Below are 9,914 nucleotides of genomic sequence, written 5' to 3'. Positions count from 1 at the left end.
AAGGTTTGGCCCGAAGTTGGGCCAAACGAGCTAAAAACGCTAACGGGTTGGACCGGGCCCAAGTTGGGCCCAAGCTCAACATATAAAAGGGTTCATTAAGTGAATCCATCATCCACAACACACTCACTAACACATACCACCATCTGAGAAGAGAATGAGAAGGGTGACTCCATTAACACTATTCACTTCAAACTTCCAAAGCTCATATCTTGAGCTAGAGAGCTCCGATCGCCACATCGTTTGCGGCTACGCGTTCCTTGTGAAGAGCTCTACAAAACCCATCCAAAAAACTCTTGAGGTAACTATGAAATCTTCTCAGTTCTGATCTCCAAAATTTCGGATTTCATTAGGGTTTTGGGTTAAATGGTGTTAAAAATATGAAATTCTACAAAGTTGCAGAATTTCATGATTTCTGATATGTGCGGATGCATACCCTTGTGCGGGTGCACACCCTGTGAAAATTTTGATCTATGCATATGCACACATTTGTGCGCACGCACAGGCAGGGAGATGCGTTTTGTTCACAGCACTAGCATAGCTTGTGTGTCCACATATCCAAGAAAGAATTTCAACCTGTGCAGACGCACAAGTTGGGGAGGCCAATCTGTTAGGGGCGCTGGCACGGGTTGTGCGAGTGAACAGATTCTGTAAGTTTTACCACTTGTGCGTACGCACACACTCCTGTGCGTACGCACACATTTTTAAATTTCCTGGGTGTGCGCACGCACAAACCCCTGTGCGGCCGCACACGTCTTGTTTCTAAAAATTTTATTTGTTTTCAACTATTCTACCTTCCCAACAAGGTTGTAAGCTTCTTTAACACCATTTTAAGACTTTTGGGTTTAGTTTTGAGTATTAGAACATGGGATATAATTTAAGGGTTCTAGTACATGATTTTATGAGAAATTAGAAAATGGAGGCCTAGGTTTCTGGTGTGTTGAGAAGGGTTTGATGTTAGGTGAATTATGATTGTTATATGAGATGAGGAATGATGAACTTTTGATAATTGGAAACTGAGTTATGAATGGACAGTGGTTGAGATGAGTCGGGGACTCGGATTGAGGTGATGGATCTCTGTATACTGAAAAAAGCTTTTTGAAAACCACTGAAATAATGATTTTCTGAGATTATGAGATGCTATGCACCCAGGCAGGGGCTGAGGTTGGATCCCGCTTGTTCGAGGTAGCGGCGGCGGCGTAAGGGCGGTAGTTTGTCCCGCTTGTGCTTAGATATGAGGTCGGTGGCAATAGATCCCGCTCGCATCCCTTCGGATCTATAGGGCGTGCAGGCACCGGTACCTAGACAGTGATCCGGGCACTATATCTCGGGGGTTCCCATATGAGAAATCCGAAGGGCGACGTCTCCATGGAGATATGTCGGGTTGGCAGTTGAACCGACAATGTGATATCACAGCCTGTAGGGCAGGCATTCATCATATGCATTTTCTATCTGTTTGTATGCTTTGTTTACTTGTAATGGCTTGCCTAATTGAATAACATGCTTACTTGCTATCTGAATTATTTGCTTTATATGCTTCTACTTGTGCTTTACTTGCATTGTATATTACCAGTGTTTTCTACTGGGATTGAGGAGGTTCGGAAGGCGGTGGCGATGGGTTCGCATGGAGGATCGGCTGGTAAAGGCTGTGGGACAGTGGTGTTTGTTTAGAATAGAAATTCCCTAAGATAGATAACCTGGTTTAGTTAAGTCAAAGTTGGTATATTATGCTTGAATGTTTTAGAATGCTTTAAGTTGAATCTTATGATGGATATGAAGCTTAGGATTGCCTTTGGCATCCCGGGGTCTTAATCCTACATCACTGGGCACTGTTACCATGCTGAGAACCTCCGGTTCTCATACCATATTGTTATTGTGTTTTTCAGCTGCAGGTCGCAACCCACCTCGGTGAGTTGCTTTGGATGGTGACAGAAGCGGAGGATCTTGGATTATTTTGGAGTCTTTTTGGTTTATTTTGTTTATACATCTCTCCTTTTGTATTTTGTTTTGCCTAGAGGCATGTATTTGAGAGAACAAAACTTGTATAAGCTGTTTTCACTGTATGGTTCTGTATACGTGTATATGGCTAGCCAGCTTAAACTTCGCAAGTCGTGACTAGTTTCCTATAATATTATATACTTATCTTTTGTTATATCTTATATGTTTCTTGAGCTTTAAGCTAGTGGTTTCGTTAGTACGTTTTGCGCTTTGAAATTCTATTTTTGAGCTATATCCTTCATCGGGCTTCTAGATTATACTATTCTTCCTATATATGTATTATGTATGAATTAGAAATGTCATAATCTCTGATTAACCTTTGCTTTATGACGCGAGGTAAATCTTAGGCTAATTAGGGTGTTACAGTACTGATCCTGGGATATGACTGACACAAATTTGCTTATTGTTGACATGATCCCTGACAAAATGCAAATATATTTTGAAATGCTTGGACTTAGAGTGGAGGATAGGATTGGCAGCAAGCAAAAAAGCGCTCAAGTTATCACAATATAGAATTGATCAACAGCAACTCACTGGCAATGAGAATTGTTCAACCACCAACAAAGAAGAATAAAGATCACTGGAGATGATGATAGGTGTTATGGCTTTTGTTCAACAAAAATAGAATGAAGACAACTAGAAATGATGATAGGTGTTGTGGTGTGTTTAGCATGAGTGTCAGTTAATTCTGTTATAAGTTAGCAAAAGCCACAGGTCTCTCCCTTCCTCCATTATCTTTTTCTGTCAATTCTGTTAAGTTAGTTAGTAACTAACAAAATGTGCTAGAACTTCATGTGCTAGAAGCTTCTCTTGCTTTCTAGAAGTAGTGGCCTGCTGCTTGTACTGAATTGGATTTTCATTCTTTCATTCTTCAATCATTCCACTCTTCTCTCATTCCTCTGCTTTCTTCTTCTTCAGTCTTTCTTTTTTTTTCAATCTTCACCATCTAAGATTTGGTATCTTCAGAAAAGAACGTAAATCGAAAACGCTGAAAAAATTTAAAAACAGAAATGAAATCATTTCGAAAAAGGCAGTTATATATTCGCGCGTTGATTGAAAAGTTGGTTAGAGATAGTAGCGCGTGAGGTGAATTAGGTTAAAGATACTTGTATGGACTTGTATCGAAAAATGACTTGTATGTGGAGAATATTTGTTATATTTATTGTCTTAGATGATGGCGGCTTAAATTACTTATTTCGCATGTTAAATAATATAAATTATATTTTTATATTAAATTTTTTAAATTATTCATATATATTAAGAGGAGAAAAATTATGCAATAAATCATACGTTATAAAGATTAGTTGGTTTATACTTAAATTATATTTACAAAAAAATATTTATCATATATAATAATCTTTCATATATGTAATGTCATGTATATATTAGGATGATCTTTTTTAATTATGTGAAGGATTATTATTATTCACTTTTTTTTATTGCATCAGTAAATAATATTTAAAACTAAAAGAGAGAAAAAAATTAGATTTTTTTTAGTTTCAATTGAAAAATCTCTTGTAAGTATATCCAACTTTTATATATACCAAATGTAATAAAATTTAATAGTATATCTAGTGTTTGTTATAGATATGACTCAAAACATTAATCTAAGATATACTTGGGCCCAATAAGACTCTCAAGAGAGCAAGATCAACCTACTAAGTCTATTATTAGCATCTCAAATACGACTTAGATTCATTACTTTAAGGCCTAATGCAAAAGAAGTTCACATGCCCCATCTCAAATCGGCTCAGATTGGATTTATTTTCTTTGTTAGTTAGATATGGTAATAAATACTCGTGGGGTGCGGCTGACCCTCTTTCCCATCGCTCACTCCCGTTTTAGAAATACGTTATGTCTTATTTCCATCTTCATCTCAAGTCCCTATGTAATAATTCCCTCAAGGAATGAAGTATCCTATAAATATTCTTTGAAAATTTTTGAAAAAAAATTAACAAAAAAAGTCATAGTATAATAAACATAGAATAATCAATTTAATATAATTCAACATAATTCATAACATATTCACGATGAAAAATAATATTTTAGAAAAATATATAAAAACATCTTTCAACATAACATCATTTTTTGAAACAAGACTTAGTGACGAAATGATGAACGTGAGAGGCAAGAAAGTCAGTTACAGACACACAATAAATCAATAATTTTATATTCGTATGTATTTAACGAATCTCATGAGATGGATACCTATGTTTCCGTCTCTGTCCATTTCACTTGGACAGGTCCTCACCCGTAGAGGTTTTTGGGTTTCCATATTTAGGGACTCAACTAAAAAAAATATATAAGAACCTAATTTATAAAATTAATAAAATTATAGAGACTAATATAGTAATTAAACCTAAAATAAATAAAAATATTATGATATAAATATGACAAAAATTAAAAACAATGCACCTTCGTAAATATGAATGTTATAATTATGTGTAAGTACGTGTCGTAATTATGTTATAATCATTATATATGAATATAGTCGAGTTAGCTTACTTATTAATGCGTTAAGCTTATTCAAAACGAAATTTAACTCGTTTAATGGATGATATCAAATTTAAACTAAAACTCGATTCATATGTTGATGAGCTTAATTTATTAAATTATTAACGAATTGAGTTTAAAAATTGACTTGACTCATTTTCAACTCGTCATATTAAAAATACGAAATAATTAATCTTAAATGCTATCATGTTGTAATAATGGTTCATGCACAAACTAATTTAGAAAGATTTAAAAATAAAAATAAAATTTTAATAATAAAAAAATAAAAAATATTTAATAATAAAAAAATTAATCAAAAATAATAAAAACTTATCTTATTTTATATATATTAATTATTGTTAAAAATAATAAATATTAAATAAAATAAGTCTTTAACTGTTTTTTTTTTGTTTGGCCTCCCTCTTATTACCGTAAGAAAAATATGTGAATAAATGAAACTTCAAATAATAAGAAAAAAAGCCCTATTATTTATAAACACAGCATAGTCTTTTGTGTAGCAACCCACCATTGCGCAAAGTAGGAGTTAGTTTCCAAAACCCTAATAATATCACTTTATACAATATTGACAATTGTTATTTCTTTCAAGTTGAATGTTGGAGAGAGTGCAGATGGATTATATTTTCCTCCTAAAACAGTGACAGTTCGAATCACCAACCGTTTGAAAGATCTGCAACTTGGTTTGCATTGCAAGGACAAGCAATCGGATTATGGGTTTCAAACACTTAGGTAGCGTTTGTTTTTGGGGGCAGGACACGGAGACATGGACAACACTTGTTTAAAAAGTGTTTGGAAGCAGAGATATGGACAGTGGACATATTGTCTTCGAGACAGTTTTTTATACTTTTGTGTCCACTCTTTCACGAAGGACAATGATGGACACGGGATTTGGAAGAGTGGACACGGACAATTTTATAAATTTTGTTTTCCTTTTTTTCCACTATTACCCCTTTTTATTTTTCCTATTGTGTTGTTCAGAGATATTTTTTCTTCCTGTTCTTCCTCTATCTCTTTCTTTTCCAGGTACTCTCTCCTTTCTGTAGAATTTTTTATTGGGGGTAGATAATTCTTTTCTTTTTATCGTTTTACTTCAATACCATTTTAACCTTATATTATATTATTTGATTTGTAATAAAAATAATAACAAAAATAATTAATCTTAAAATTTTTGAAAGATAAATATTAGCAAAAGTAAAATTAATCTTTTAAAATGCTAAAAAATAATTTATAAATTGTAATTGATTTTATATAATTTAAAGGAAAATCAGTTTTTTATAAAGAAAAATCAATTTTTAGATAAAAAAAATTAGTTTTTTTTTAAATAAAAATAGATTTTTATATGCAAAAACTAATTGTTTTTTCATGTAAAAATGGATTTTTTTTAAAATTAATTTTTTATTTAAAATTAATTTGGCTTATTAACTTAAACAAAATTTTTTATTAATCAAACTCAAATTTATTTTTTTGTTAATCTTAACCATATGTATTCCTACATATTAATAATAAATTTTAAAATAAAATAATTATATTTATAAATTTTATTTTAATATAAATACTAATATATTTTTTTATTAAAATTTTTTGCCTCTTCAAATATTTTTTTCAAGTTCCGTCTGTACTTCTACGTACTCTTATTTTTTATTAAATTAATTTGTATTGATGTAGAAAATTTGGAATCACATGACTATTTTAGTCATTTCATATAATATTTTAGTCTTGTCCATGTGTATCCAAACATAATACTAGACATTACATTAGTGTCTTGTCCATCGTATCCAAACACAATACACAAAAGATAATTTTTAGTGTCTCCGTCCTATTGTCTCCGTTTCAGTGTCATGTTCTGTCCTGTCTCTACAAACAAACGCAGCCTTAGGGTTGATGAAAGTTGGAGTTTTCAATTTCACCCTAGCCAATTATGGCCTACATCATTATACTTTTGTAGCTTCACATGGCTCATGGATAGGAGGTTGTGGCACAATGGGTACAAAGAGTCACTTTCAAAATGTTGGGTTTGGATCTCACAAAGGAGAGAAAAGCCCAACACTACACTACTTTGATATTTATTCCTATAAACGTGATTGATGCAAAGAGTGTGACTGCGAGGTTCATGAACAGGATTGTTATCATCATCATCATCTCTTGGTATGTAACTTTGTATATATATCTTTTCTTAGACTGATGATTAAAGTGTTAACTAAAAATAATAAAGGTTTAATTATTCTGTTGGTCTCTATAATTTTACAAAATTTTTAATTAGGTTTCTATATTTTTTATCCTTTTAATTGAGTTCTTGCATCAATTTCTTTTTTTAATTAGGTTTCTACGCTTTTTTTTATTTGGATTCCTGTACCATTTTTTTTTATGTTAGGTTCCTGTATAATTAAGCCAATTATTATCAAGAGAGACCTAATTAATTGAAAAAAATAATTGGTACAGGAATCCAATTAAAAAAAATATATAAACACCTAATTACAAATTTTGCTAAACTCTAGAGACCAATAGAAGAACCAATAATAAATTATGCTGAACTTTCAGTTTTCTCAAATATAGGCATCAAATTAGTATCATGCAACAAATTGTTATCTCAAGCATTTTCTAATTCAAGAATATTACAAAGTGTGACTTTACCTATTTTCTCTTGGATCCTTACCCTCTACACTCTACACCATATATATATATATATATATATAAGAGGCAACTAATTAACAAACTGAAAACAAGTATGATTTTCATGTGTCTAGCTTGGTAGAATACAACACTTCCTATATATGAAATTGGTTTCTTCTACCACAGCTATAAATAATAACAGGGTAATGTTAGAGATAATAAAAAATTAATAAAAAATTATTTTATTTTATATTCATTAATTATTTTTAAAATAAATATATAATATTAGATCTAATAAATATATAATTTTAGATATTATATACATAAAATTATAGATGTTAAGTACAATAAAATAATTTTAAATTATTGTCTACTTAACATACATTATTCAATCGATTATTTGGTTGAAGCATTTAACAACTATGTATGTAAACTTCGAAGATTCAAAATTATATACATAAATTTGTCCAATACCCTTTTTTAATATTCATGACAGTGAAATTTTTGTCTACAAGTAATTAAACATTCTCTTGACAAAAATAAATCAAAATTAAACTAACCATAAAACAGGACATTAAAATAGAGTTATCCTTGTCTAAAAAAGAATTCCCGTGTGAAAATTTTGACCAATCATCCACACATTTCAAACAAACAATGTGAATATGGGAAATATGTACAATAATAATGAATGATCAAACTATCATATAACAAACGAAAAAAGATCAAACCTAGCCTGTTGAAAAGTTGGTCGATGATGAATGAAAAAATTGGATTGAACACTTTATGTTAAATTTCTGGGAGAAAGAGCAGAATAAGGAGATAATAATACATGTGAAGTTGTTGTATTGAAGTTGTTTTTACATGATACAAAAGTCATGCTATTTATAAAGATATTTTCAACTAACTTCATAAATATCCATCTACTAACTACTAGTTATTACTGACTTAACTCCCAACTACTAACAACTCTAATAATACTTTAATATTTTATGAACCAAGGAATTTGCCAAAGTTAAAACTAAAAATCGGAAAAATTTAGAGCAAGCTAGTTTAATCAAGTAACATTAAATAAACAAATAATCTAAAACTTCTGCTTTAAGCTTAATCTCTTCGACGAGGTAAAACATCAAACACTTTGTTTTTATCTAACATAAATATAGAGAATACGTAAGAAACTAAGCAAAATAAAAAAAAAAAAATCAAATTAACAGTTTGTTATAGAAAATTAATACAATAGTATATATGATGCATGCAGAGGACATGAAAAAGAACTCAATTTTTTATGAGAAATTTAAAGAGAAATTGGCGAAGAAAAACATATGCGAACACGAACTCAAATAGAGAAAAAAAAAAGAGATAAATAATCTTCTGTTTAAAAGAAATAATTTAGTCTTTAATTTGTTATCTATATTCCAATTTCATTGGAATGAAAAATAACTAAGAGGAAGGTGAGAGTTAAATTAATGGTACAATATTATTGTAGAAATAAAGTGTGAAACATAGATGGAATATAATATTCACATTCTAAAGTTCTTGGGAAATCTCGATAAATCAACCAACTACACACATTCTATTTTCAATCATTGTCAAACGTATGCATGTATAATTAGGAGAATTTTATCAAAGTTGTAATAATGTGACAAAGGTAAAAAGATATTTAGTATGTGAGCTATAAAGATCTGTATCCCTCAAAAAAATTAGGAATACGTGCCTAAAACTCTAAATAAATAAATTATATCATTTTACCCATTGCGAATCCTTAAAACCTTAAAATTTGCAATATTTGGTCACTAGTTATTTGTACATTCATTAAGTTTTAGGGCATATTAAGTTATTATTTAATGACTATGATATAATAGAATTGATGCTAATATAATATAAGAGAGGAAAAGAATGGAAAAAATTATATTGAATTAAATGCTTGTAAAATTATAGAATCAATTCTAATAATATAAGAGGGGAAAAGAATAGAAAGAACTATATTAAATTGAATGTTTGTGATACGTACTATAAAATCAACACAAGAAAAAAAATCTTAAAAATTATATTAAATTGAATGATTGTGATATTTCAGGATTAATAATAGAAGAGAGGATCAAGAAAAAAAAATCTTAAAAATTATATTAAATTAGTGCTAACTAGTGTATGCTTTTGTGCACTTCATAGAAAAACACATAAAAATATATGAAGTTTTTTTTATTATATAAAATATATATAATAATTATTATTATAAATACTTTATAAAGTTATAATTAAAAATATTAAAAATAATTAATATTTATCTTAACTAATTTGGACGATTAGTTGAGTAATTATTTCACTCATCTATTGTGTATGTAATAATTCATTGACTAATAGCAGACCCTCCTGCTAAATTGGAAAATACAATATTAAAAAAATAGTATGTCTTTAAAGTAGAACAATTTTTCATTGACAGCACACAATACTTATAGAAATTTGTCTTTGTTAAAATTTATTTATAAAAAATTTATTTATTGATATTATATTCATTCTTAAAGTCAAAACAATATGGCCAATGTTGTTACTCATTAAAATTTTATATTTTATGACATGATTTTTAAGCTCTAAATTTATAGACTTATACTATTATAAAAATTATTAAATTAATTAAATTCTTTGATAATATTATCAAAACATTATCGTTGAGTATTAGTTTGCATTATATAAAAAGAAACTATAATAACTTTTATTATTCAATATATATTAAAAAATAAATTATTATCGCTAGATGGGTAAATACATTATTTTTCCCCGACATACATTTACACCAATTATTA

General features: G+C 29.5%; 1 long non-coding RNA gene across 1 annotated transcript; it reads right to left on the bottom strand.

Annotated features, from left to right (window-relative positions):
* Positions 1-6,136: 6,136 nt before the first annotated feature.
* Positions 6,137-7,969, bottom strand: LOC140179027 (uncharacterized). Its single transcript, XR_011872562.1, has 2 exons — positions 7,845-7,969; positions 6,137-6,605 (listed from the first exon to the last, which is right to left on the bottom strand). It is a non-coding gene; the product is annotated as an uncharacterized lncRNA (long non-coding RNA).
* Positions 7,970-9,914: the final 1,945 nt, after the last annotated feature.

Source organism: Arachis hypogaea, chromosome 15 (genome assembly GCF_003086295.3).
Source record: "Arachis hypogaea cultivar Tifrunner chromosome 15, arahy.Tifrunner.gnm2.J5K5, whole genome shotgun sequence".
Taxonomy (NCBI): Eukaryota; Viridiplantae; Streptophyta; class Magnoliopsida; order Fabales; family Fabaceae; genus Arachis; species Arachis hypogaea.
Note: the sequence above shows the minus strand (reverse complement) of the source record. Positions and strands in the feature narration are given on the sequence as shown.